This window comes from Eurosta solidaginis, chromosome 2 (genome assembly GCF_040869045.1).
Source record: "Eurosta solidaginis isolate ZX-2024a chromosome 2, ASM4086904v1, whole genome shotgun sequence".
Taxonomy (NCBI): Eukaryota; Metazoa; Arthropoda; class Insecta; order Diptera; family Tephritidae; genus Eurosta; species Eurosta solidaginis.
Genome location: NC_090320.1, coordinates 163,105,327 through 163,116,046, shown reverse-complemented (window position 1 = coordinate 163,116,046; position 10,720 = coordinate 163,105,327).

The window sequence follows — 10,720 nt, the reverse complement described above, 5'->3', positions numbered from 1 at the left end:
TTTTATAAACTCTGAGTTCGACTACCGCGTCGACTCCATGATATCTATTTATTTTTGTATTTTTTCTGCTTTGGTGGTTGAAAATCAATCAAAAATCATAATAAGTTTCTTTTGATAAGGTACAGAAGAATGCAGAAAATTTGAAAAAGAGCCCGATACACCAGGCCATCATAAAAATGTGTAGGGTTACTGGATAATATAAATTGCATTTGGCATCTCTAATGAATGCTGCTAAGTAAAAAGTACTAGGGCTATGTCCTTTGTACAACATATAAATATGTTTCCAAGTCAGAAATTAACGTTAGTTATATATATCTTCCACGCATCCATCACTTGATTGAAACTCATGCATTTCGCATCTCTAATGAATCCTGCGAAGTAAAAAGTACTATACGAATCATAGAGGATAATTGGGCTATCTCCTTTGTACAACATATAAATATGTTTCCAAGTTAGAAATTATATATATGTCCCACGCATTCACTCACCCTAGTGAAACTCACGCTTATAACCGCCTGTTAGGCTATCAAAAGACACAAGCTATTATGGCACAGCTGTGTAGGCAACTACATTGTTGTAAGATTTCGTGGGTTCAAAGCTCGCTCCAGTTAATCCTTTTTTATTTTTTTTTTTTAGCTGAAATTATAAAAATGCTGAGATATTGCGCCAAAAATTTTGCCGATAAAGCGCGTTTCTTCAATTTCAAAGCAAAAATTTTGTCAAGATAAAAGTCGAAAGCTGGCATGGTAATAGGCGACCATATAAAATAGCAAATGTCGCTAAAATATGCAAGCATTTTTCCTAACTTCCATGCCCGCCTTCGCCTCATCCACAAGGACAAAAGTCAAACCAGAGACAAAATTAGAGTTGGGTCGTTTCGTTCTGAACTTGTTCAATTGACCGGGTCTCTCAACTGAACAAGTGTACTAGATCTTCGATTTCGGTTCTATTTGTTCTTTTAGTTCATTTGTTCTTTTAGTTCTTACACAAAGCATTGCTGCATACACACCCCCATCTATACTTGTTGGCTTTTTTCGCAGGTGCAAGCAGCAGTGAACAAATTTGCTTGAAAAAAAAGAACAGATGAACAAAAAGAACAACTTGTTCGTTCATCAGAAAAAGAACGAAAGATTCGAATCTCTGAAATGGACGAAAAAGCACAGCTCTAGACAAAATATTATATTTTGATTTTGTGTCGATTCTTATTACCAACACATTCAAACATTTCGTTCGGCCTCGTACATATAGGCCAACACTAACACAACCTTAGATTTCGGCGAGGAAATCTTACATTCCCGCCTACGTCATATGGTACATGGTTAAGTATTGCATTTCGCATCTCTAATGAATGCTGCTAAGTAAAAAGTACTATACAAACCAAAGAGGATAATAGAGCTATCTACTTTGTACAACATATAAATATGTTTCCAAGTTAGAAATTACCGTTAGTTATATATATGTCCCACGCATTCACTCACCACTCACCACTCACTAGATTGAAACTCATGCTTATAACTGCCTGTTAGGCTATCAAAAGACACAAGCTTTTGTGGCACAGGTGTGTAGGCAACTTCATTCTTGTACGATTACGTAGGTTCAAAGCCCGCTCAAGCTAGATTTATTTTTTTTAAGAAAAATGCTGATAATGCGCCAAAATAGAAAAAAATTTTTCTGTTTTTAAAAGGGACATTTAAGCAACATGCCGTCGCCCACGAATTGAAAGAAGCCTCATCGCTAGGGAACGAATAAAGGACATAGATTTCGTCCTTTGCGCAGGACCCTATGCAGCATTTTCTGGCCCGTTTTCGTGGCTCCGCAATTGGAGTTGAAGAAACGAGCGCAGAAAAAGTGGCTGCATAGCACATCGGAGACCTCGGCAATCGGGGCAGTAACCGTAGCATCTATATAGAAAATGCTATAATTTAGTTGCTTTTCCCAATTAAAAATTGTATAAAAAAATCAATAAGTTTAACAAAAAAAAAAAAAAATGCCGCTCAAAATATTTGATAAAAAAAACTTTAGAAAATAGAATAATAAAAAATAATTTTATAAAAAACCAATAAATTTAACAAAATAATGCCGCTCAAAATCTTTGATAAAAAAAACTATAGAAAATAAAAATTAAAAACAGAAAAAAATATTAGTAAAATAAATGAAAATAAAAGTATAATAAAACATAAAACAACATAAACAAATAAACTAAAAATTTAATAAAAGGAATTAAAAAAAAAAATAATAAATTGAATTAAAAAAACTTGAATAAAAAGAATACAATATAATAATAAAAGAAAACAGTAACGAAATGAAATAAACCGAAAAAATTAATAAAATTTATTTCAAAAATATATTTAATTATATAAAAATATTTTTAAAAAGTTTACAGAATAAGATATTAAGCTTATAAAACGCTGATTTCGAAATGGACAGTTGGTTAGAAGCTTAAAAATATAAGCTTGCATAAAATTTTAAAAGAAAGCAATACATTTGATTTTTGTTTATAAAACTAAATCATTAACAAACATTCGGTCTCAACGCTTACAAAAAGATTATTGAAGAAAATTTAAGTTTATTTAATATTGAAAGCGTTTATACTTCGCTTATTTTATAAACTTACTTAAAGTTCTTTCCATAAACATTTACAGAAATTTCTGTTGGGTAAGAAAACACACACATCACACGCACATGTACTTTTTCACACTCTTTTACACCACTTATACACATTAATTAAATTATTATTTTTTACTTACCAATGTCAACGTATGGCGCAGCATCCTCCCTCAGGCGGTTGCCTTTGCGATGTAGGTCCCGTTCCGTAAAGTGTGCCCGGCACACATAGGTATTCCATTTAGGAATATGGGCGTCAAGGGCAATGCCCAAAGCCGCCCTCCACTTCTTGTCTTAAGAAGGCTTTACCGGCCAACGGAAGACCGGAAAAACCTTCTCGGTGTTTATACACCCACCCACAACACAATTGCGTACGCGCGACATCGTAATTAATTTATTAAATTATATTTAACCACGCGTAACTTTTATATCCATCGCGTCAACCGCACTTTGAAGAAAACTTTTTGGAATGAGCAAAATAACATCGGCTTTTGCTTATCGAAAATTCATAATTCGATATTTTAACGGGATTTTCCATCAGAAAAAAAAAAACCAAGCTTTACTGAGACTAGAACCTGAATCACCTGCAGCCTTAAACAAGCACATAACAGGTGCGCCAAACTTATTATTAAAATTTCGCTGTCTTATCTGGTACTTAAAGCGTATATACGTATTTGCAACGCCGCAAGGCCATTTTCAACCCTCCATTTCCCATTGAAATTAAGCTTTTTTTACCTTTTTTAAAATTTCTAAATTATTTTAATTAAATTCAAATTCATATTAAAACATAAAACATGCAAATATATTTGCTACAAATAATAAAATTTAAATATAATTAATCCTACTAAATACCTATATTCCCACAAAGAAATCGTCTTAAGAGAAAATCAAATAATATTAACTACAGCTGAAACTGTTGACAGAGAATTTTCTGCTGTTAGCAGGTTAACATTGAAATTGGATTGTGTGTGGTAAAGTGCAAGACGTGTTCACATGCAAAAAAGTTGGAATCTAGCAAAAACTCCTTCTCATTGTGTTTAAATTCTCTGCTTTTACACATTGCATACTTCGTATGCAATTATGTGTTAAAGCTATGCTTGGTACGGCGGTTTTCAAAGAAACTTTGGTTTTTGTTGCTGTTTTCGTTCTATTTATAGAACTACAACGAATTAACCAATTTTGTCTGTTTGTATGATTTTAATAATCGGGGATTGCCCATATTTCCAAATTTTTCCCAAATTATTAAATAAATTATAAAATTAAAAAATTGCTTCAAATAAATGTTTTCATACATTTAGAAAAGCAATATGGGCAATCCCCGATTATTAAAATCATACAAACAGACAAAATTGGTTAATTCGTTGTAGTTCTATAAATAGAACGAAAACAGCAACAAAAACCAAAGTTTCTTTGAAAACCGCCGTACCAAGCATAGCTTTAACACATAATTGCATACGAAGTATGCAATGTGTAAAAGATTAAAATATGCAAAAAAGAAGGCAATTGGGAAGAACTTTACAAGAGGCATGACGTAGCTGAATGCGTTTACAACCATTTCAACTATCGTAGGAGTGCGAGTTCGACTCCCACTCCCGGGAGAAAAGGCTTTGAAGAGATTTACAAGGTATAATCGAAACAGCTGTCGCCTTGTCCGTCCTGATGTCACGTTGTTTAAAATTTTTCCCAAATTATTAAATAAATTAATAAATTATGTTTGTTTGTGGTAGTTCATTTTTATGCGTACAATAAATATTTAAAATATCACATTCTTTTTTGTTTAAATGTTGAAGTTTAGTTAAATCCTCCTGGCAGGATCGCCAATTGTCGGGTACTTATTTATACATTCTAATTTGTATTTTTAGATTTTATAAAAATTTAATCCATTTATTTCAATACAAAAAATATTAATATTAATAATCAAAAATTTTCTTTGTTTGATGCAACAATTCAAAAACACCTTAAATCTATTTTTTTAAATTTTAACAAATTTAAATAAATACAGTAAAATTATAAACCCTACAATTACGATTCTTATCACGGCTGGCCAGTGGACGGAGGAACCGGATCTACCATGTAATGTGAGTAAAAATAAATGAATTTCATTTAATATTTTTCTGACATTTAATCATTTATTTTGCATAAAAATTCTTTTGCTTTCAAATATTTTTTTTTGTTGCATTTAAATTTTTTTTTTTCGTGCATACGAGTATTTAATATATATATGTGAGTGTCTAATCCATATAAATGGTATTTAATCAAAATATCAAAATTTGAATTTTGAAAATTCTCCTTAATTTTTTTTTGTATTTGGCTATCAAATTCAAGAATTCAAGTACATCTTGTTTAGCATTTGCGAATGCTGAAAAACATACTTATGTATATAGATACATCTATATATATAAAAATGGTGTGAAAAATGTATAGTAATTCATCAATTGAGAACGGCAGGACCGATTTGGCTCAAATTTTTTTTTCAGTTTTTCGTAATTGCTAGGAAAAGTTTTTTAAGAAAGAAAATTTTAGGAAAACCCTGCGTAAAAGTCGGAAAATTGGAGAAATCGGAAATTGAGAACGGCAGGACCGATTTGGATCAAATTTTTTTTCAGTTCTTCGTAATTGCTAGGAGAAGATTTTACGATCAATTGAAATTCCATTGCGATATTTATCAATTCGATTATTTTTTAAGAAAAAAAGTGAGGTTATCTTCTAGAACTGCGGGAATATGTTGCGATACATTCATTCCGTAAGTATTTTTTTTTAAGAATTTACTTTTTAATAGGATTAGTCAAAAATTACTTTATTGCATTTTAGCTAGAGTTATTTGCTTGATCGATCAAACCTTGGACGACGTACACGCCGTGCAATAATTAGTCAGAATGTCCGTCAAACGCAAGAGGAACGTGCAGAAGAAAATGAATGGAGACGTGCCCATATTGCACAAGTTCGCGCTGCACAATCACCACAACAAATTCAACAAAATGTTGTTAGAACACCAGTCATAAATGTAGGCTTGAATCGTGCTGCTTTCGAATACGATTCCGCAATAGCCCACAAAGATCTTCGCTGCGTTGATATCGGCCCATTGTCTGTCGTATGCCAGCATTGCAATGCTTTGAAGTTTCAATCAGAAACCCCCGGCTTATACCGCGCTGGTGGCGAAGTGAAATTACCCGTTTTAACCCACCCGCCAGAGCCATTGTATTCGTTACTCTACGGAAATACAATCCAATCAAAACATTTTCTAGAGAATACACAAAAATATAACGGATGCTTTCAAATGACATCATTTGGAGCCCAAGTTGTATATGTACCCGGCTACAATCCCACTTTTAAGGTAATGATGTCCCATTATTATCAAAATAAACAATTATTGTTATATTTTTTCGAAATTGCTTCCAAACATTCAGATTCAAGGACAAATTCGCCATCGAGCGGGCGCTTTGTTACCACTACCGAACGAAGACCATAAGGTCCTTCAGATCTATTTCGTTGGTGATTCGGCAATTGAACTAGATCAGCGTTGTGCAATTTTTACTGCGACTAAACGTGAAATGATCGAACAATTACAAAATCTTTTGCATGAGCATAATACCCGTTGATGTTCTGTCGTGGAGAGGATGGATATCACTTCAATATAAAGATGGTTAATCCATCGACTGGTTTGTTTACAATCCATCACTTCTATTTTATTTTGCAACCGAGTTCGAATTCATAACTCAGGAGAAGAAACGAATAAGAAGGTCAGCTCAATGAATTATTATGCGTATCGTTTGATGATTCGGCGCGATGTTGACAATCATCTGTTGAGATATCGCCAGTTGTTTCAACAGTACTGCGTTGACATGTACGTCAAGGTCGAAACGGAGCGCCTCAATTTCATTCGTTTCAATCAGTCCAAGTAACGATCAGATGAACACATACATTTGCGTGATGCCATGACTACTGAAGGAGACGCAACCAACATCGGTTCTTTGACCATTCTTCCAGTTACTTACGTTGGTAGCCCGAGCCACATGCATGAGTACGCTCAGGATGCGATGACGTATGCGTGGAATTACGGACGGCCAGATTTATTCACCACGTTCACTTGCAATCCGAAATTGCCTGAAATTACGAATCTCTTGCTGACGGGACAAACATCCAGCGATCGACTTGACATCATTGTACGAGTGTTCAGACAAAAGATCAAAGTACTCATGGATTACATCGTTAAGCATAAGGTTTTTGGCATAATCCGTTGTTGGATGTACTCGGTTGAATGGCAGAAGCGTGGCTTAACACATACACACATTTTGCTTTGGATGCTCGACACGATCCGTCCAGATGACAGATCCAGAAACCGATCCGGAGCTGTATTCCATTGTGACAACGAACATGATCCGTGGGCCTTGCGGAGTCCACAACCCAGACTCGCCGTGCATGGAAAACGGAAATTGCACAAAACGTTTCCCCCGTCCGTTGGTGGCTGACACAATCTCTGGAATTGACGGATATCGATTGTATCGGCGTCGTTCTCCAGATGACAGTGGCAGATCAATCGTGATGAAAGTGAAAGGAAACAATGTCATCGTCGATAACCGCTGGATCGTTCCATATTGTCCGCTTTTGTCGAAAACGTTCTCAGCTCACTGCAATGTTGAGTACTGCAATTCCATTAAATCCATCAAATACGTTTGCAAATACGTGAACAAAGGGAGCGACATGGCGGTATTTGGCATTGTTGAACCGAATGCAAACGACGAGGTAACGAAATTTCAACTTGGACGTTACGTGAGTTGTAAAGAGGCAATTTGGCGGCTGTTTTCGTTTCGGATTCATGAACGTCACCCGACTGTGGTACATTTGGCAGTACACTTGGATAACGGCCAGCGTGTCTACTTTACGGACGCCAAAGCAGCTCAAAGAGCAGAACAACCACCAGCTACAACGTTAACAAATTTCTTTTCGACATGCGAAAGCGATCCGTTCGCAAGGACTTTACTATATTCGGAAATGCCACGCTATTATACATTTAGCGTTGCATCAAAGAGATTTCAACGCCGGAAAAAAGGTAATGTTGTTGCTGGCTTTACTGATGTCTATTCCACCGATGCTCTCGGACGAATATACACAGTTCATCCACACCAAGACGAATGCTCCTATATTCGCTTGCTTTTGGTTAACATCAGAGGCCCTACATCCTTCGATTCCCTGCGTACTGTGGATGGTGTGCTATGCGCCACTTTTCGAGAGGCTTGCCAACGTTTGAGTTTGCTTGAAAACGATACACATTGGGACTCTACTCCCACCGATGCAACTGTTTCTTCGCCAGCGAATCAAATTCGCACATAGTTTGCGATCATCATAGCCGCATGTCGTCCATAGAACCCGACCGAATTGTGGGACAAATATAAGGACGAGACGGCTGACGACATTTTACGCAGATTTCGCATGAAAACTTTGAATTTCAATCTTCAAATTAATGACGAGATGCGCAACGAAGCGTTAGTTCTGATCGAAGACATGTGCATCCTCATGTGCGGCAGTCTGGTGTCGACATTGGGAATGCCAGCGCCAAATCGTTCGATAAACGATGCATTCAATCGGGAACTGCAACGGGAGCAAGACTATGATCGAGATGAGCTGGCCGAAAGAGTCCGAACAAATGTGCAGCTGTTGAATGCAGAGCAGAAGAACGTGTACGATTCCCTGACTTTTGACGATGGAACGGGAGGCATTTACTTTCTCGATGCTCCCAGTGGACAGGAAAAACATTCGTCATTTCTTTGATTCTGGCTACAATTCGGCAATATCTCAAATTGCGTTGGCTGTTGCTTCCTCTGGCATTGCTGCCACATTGTTGGAAGGCGGTCGAACTGTACATTCAGCTTTAAAACTGCCGATGAATCTACTCACGGTAGACAAGCCAACGTGCACAATGACCAAGAATTCAGCGACAGCGAAATTGATGCGAGCGTGCAAAATCATCATTTGGGATGAATGCACGATGTCGCATAAACAAGATTTTGAGACAGTTGACCGAACGATGAGGATTTACGAGGTGATTCGAGACAATTTGGTGGGGCTATGATATTGCTCTCCGGAGATTTTCGCCAAACGCTACCTGTCATCCCGAAATATACTGCTGCCGATAAACTTAATGCATACCTGAAATCGTCGTCCTTGTGGCGGCATTTCAAGAAGTTGAAATTGACCTCGAACATGAGAGTTGCGTTGCAGAACGACTCATCGGCTCTTGAATTCTCGAGACAACTGCTGGCTCTTGGCAATGGCCAAATACCTGTTGATGTTTCCACTGGATTAATATCGTTCCCGGCAAATTTTTGCGCGTTCACATCGTCGAAAGAAGAACTCATCACCAAAGTGTTCCCCGGCATTGCACAAAATTATAAAAATCTCGATTGGATTAGTGAACTGGCAATACTTGCAGCGAAGAATAAGGACGTCGATAGCTTGAATTTGATTATTCAAAGTCAAATAGCTGGAGAACTGCATTCGTACAAATCCGTTGACAGTGTGCCCGACGAGGATGAAGCGACAAACTATCGGACAAAATTTTTGCACTCGCTTGATGTGCCAGGAACTCCGCCGCATAATTTACAGTTAAAAGAGGGATCGTTCATAATCATGTTGCGGAATCTGAATCATCCGAAATTGTGCAAAGGTCCGCGGTTGTCCGTCAAGAAACTGATGAACAATGTGATTCAAGCTATGATCATCAAGGGCAAATTCAAGAGAGAGGAAGTCCATTTCCCACGAATTCCGATTATTCCATCTGATTTTCCATTCCAATTCAAGCGGATTCAGTTTCCCATTCGGTTGGATTTTGCGATGACAATCAATAAATCGCAAGGCCAATCGTTGGAAGTCTGTGGGATTGATCTCGAATTTCCCTGTTTTTCGCACGGTCAGCTGTACGTTGCCTGTTCGCGTGTTGGGAAACCGTCTTCTTTGTTTGTTTTTGTGCCGGAAAACAAAACAAAAAACATTGTTCATCATATGGCTCTCTACTGATTTCGATTCCGTTCAAATAAATATCATTGAAATTTGTGAGTGAATATTTATGTTTTATTATCCTTGAAGTTTATCTGAATGCGTTAAATTGGGAGGTGCCACATGAAAGGAAAAGGGAAAGGAAAAGGGGAAAAAAGGAAAATGAATAGGAAGGGGAAAGAGAAAGGAAAAATAAAGAAATATTTTAAGGAAGAAAGAGGGAGAAAGCGAACGGAGTTTTTTGTAGGGGCTTCTAAATGACAAATGCTACCGTTTCCAGGAAAAGTTTGTAAAGCACTGGAAGGAATATTACCGGGCAGTATAACATCTGCCGGGCCAGCTAGTTTTTTTTTATAATTTTCGAATTGAAACACACTTTTAAACCTAGAAATATCGCTAACTGGGAAATATCGGTTGCGACCCAGGTTTAAGAAGTGTTCAATTATATGATTAGAGATGGTTCGACGTGCATTATATTTCGAAATTTTTTTGCATCTCAATAAAATACTCGCGAGAAAAAGCTTAGACAAGATTTTCTTTACATTTTCATTAATATTGTATCTTAAGGGTAGTCGAAATGTTTCGCTAGAGATTTTATGCAATTGGATTATTTCGATTGATTACTCGCGATACACTAGTCATTTTATCCCTTGTTTGTGAGTCAGAAGCTATTAGCTTGGGATTTTTGTTTTGTTGGATGATTTCGGTAAATTACTTGCGATATAACTCTGAAAAACAGTTTATACATATATTTTTTTGGATTGATTTCCTAGTTTTGACTGGATATGTCGCTTGAGATTTTCTTCACTGGATAATTTCGGTGAATTACTTGCGATATTTGGGGTCTAATTAGACTTGGTAATTGTTGGGTATACTTACGATTTAAGTAAAAACGCGACGTGGTCGATGTTCAGCTTTATTTAATAAAAAATTCAATGTATACTTTGCGAATGCAACTTCACGACTTGACGATTGCAACAGAACTCATACAAACTCAAAAAGGAATACAGAACATTGATACAACATTGCCAGCTTGTTGCGATATAGAAAATATTAAGCTTACTTGACATTTTAGATAATTACTTCAACACTTCTTCTTAAGCTAATATTTTAATTTGAAAAT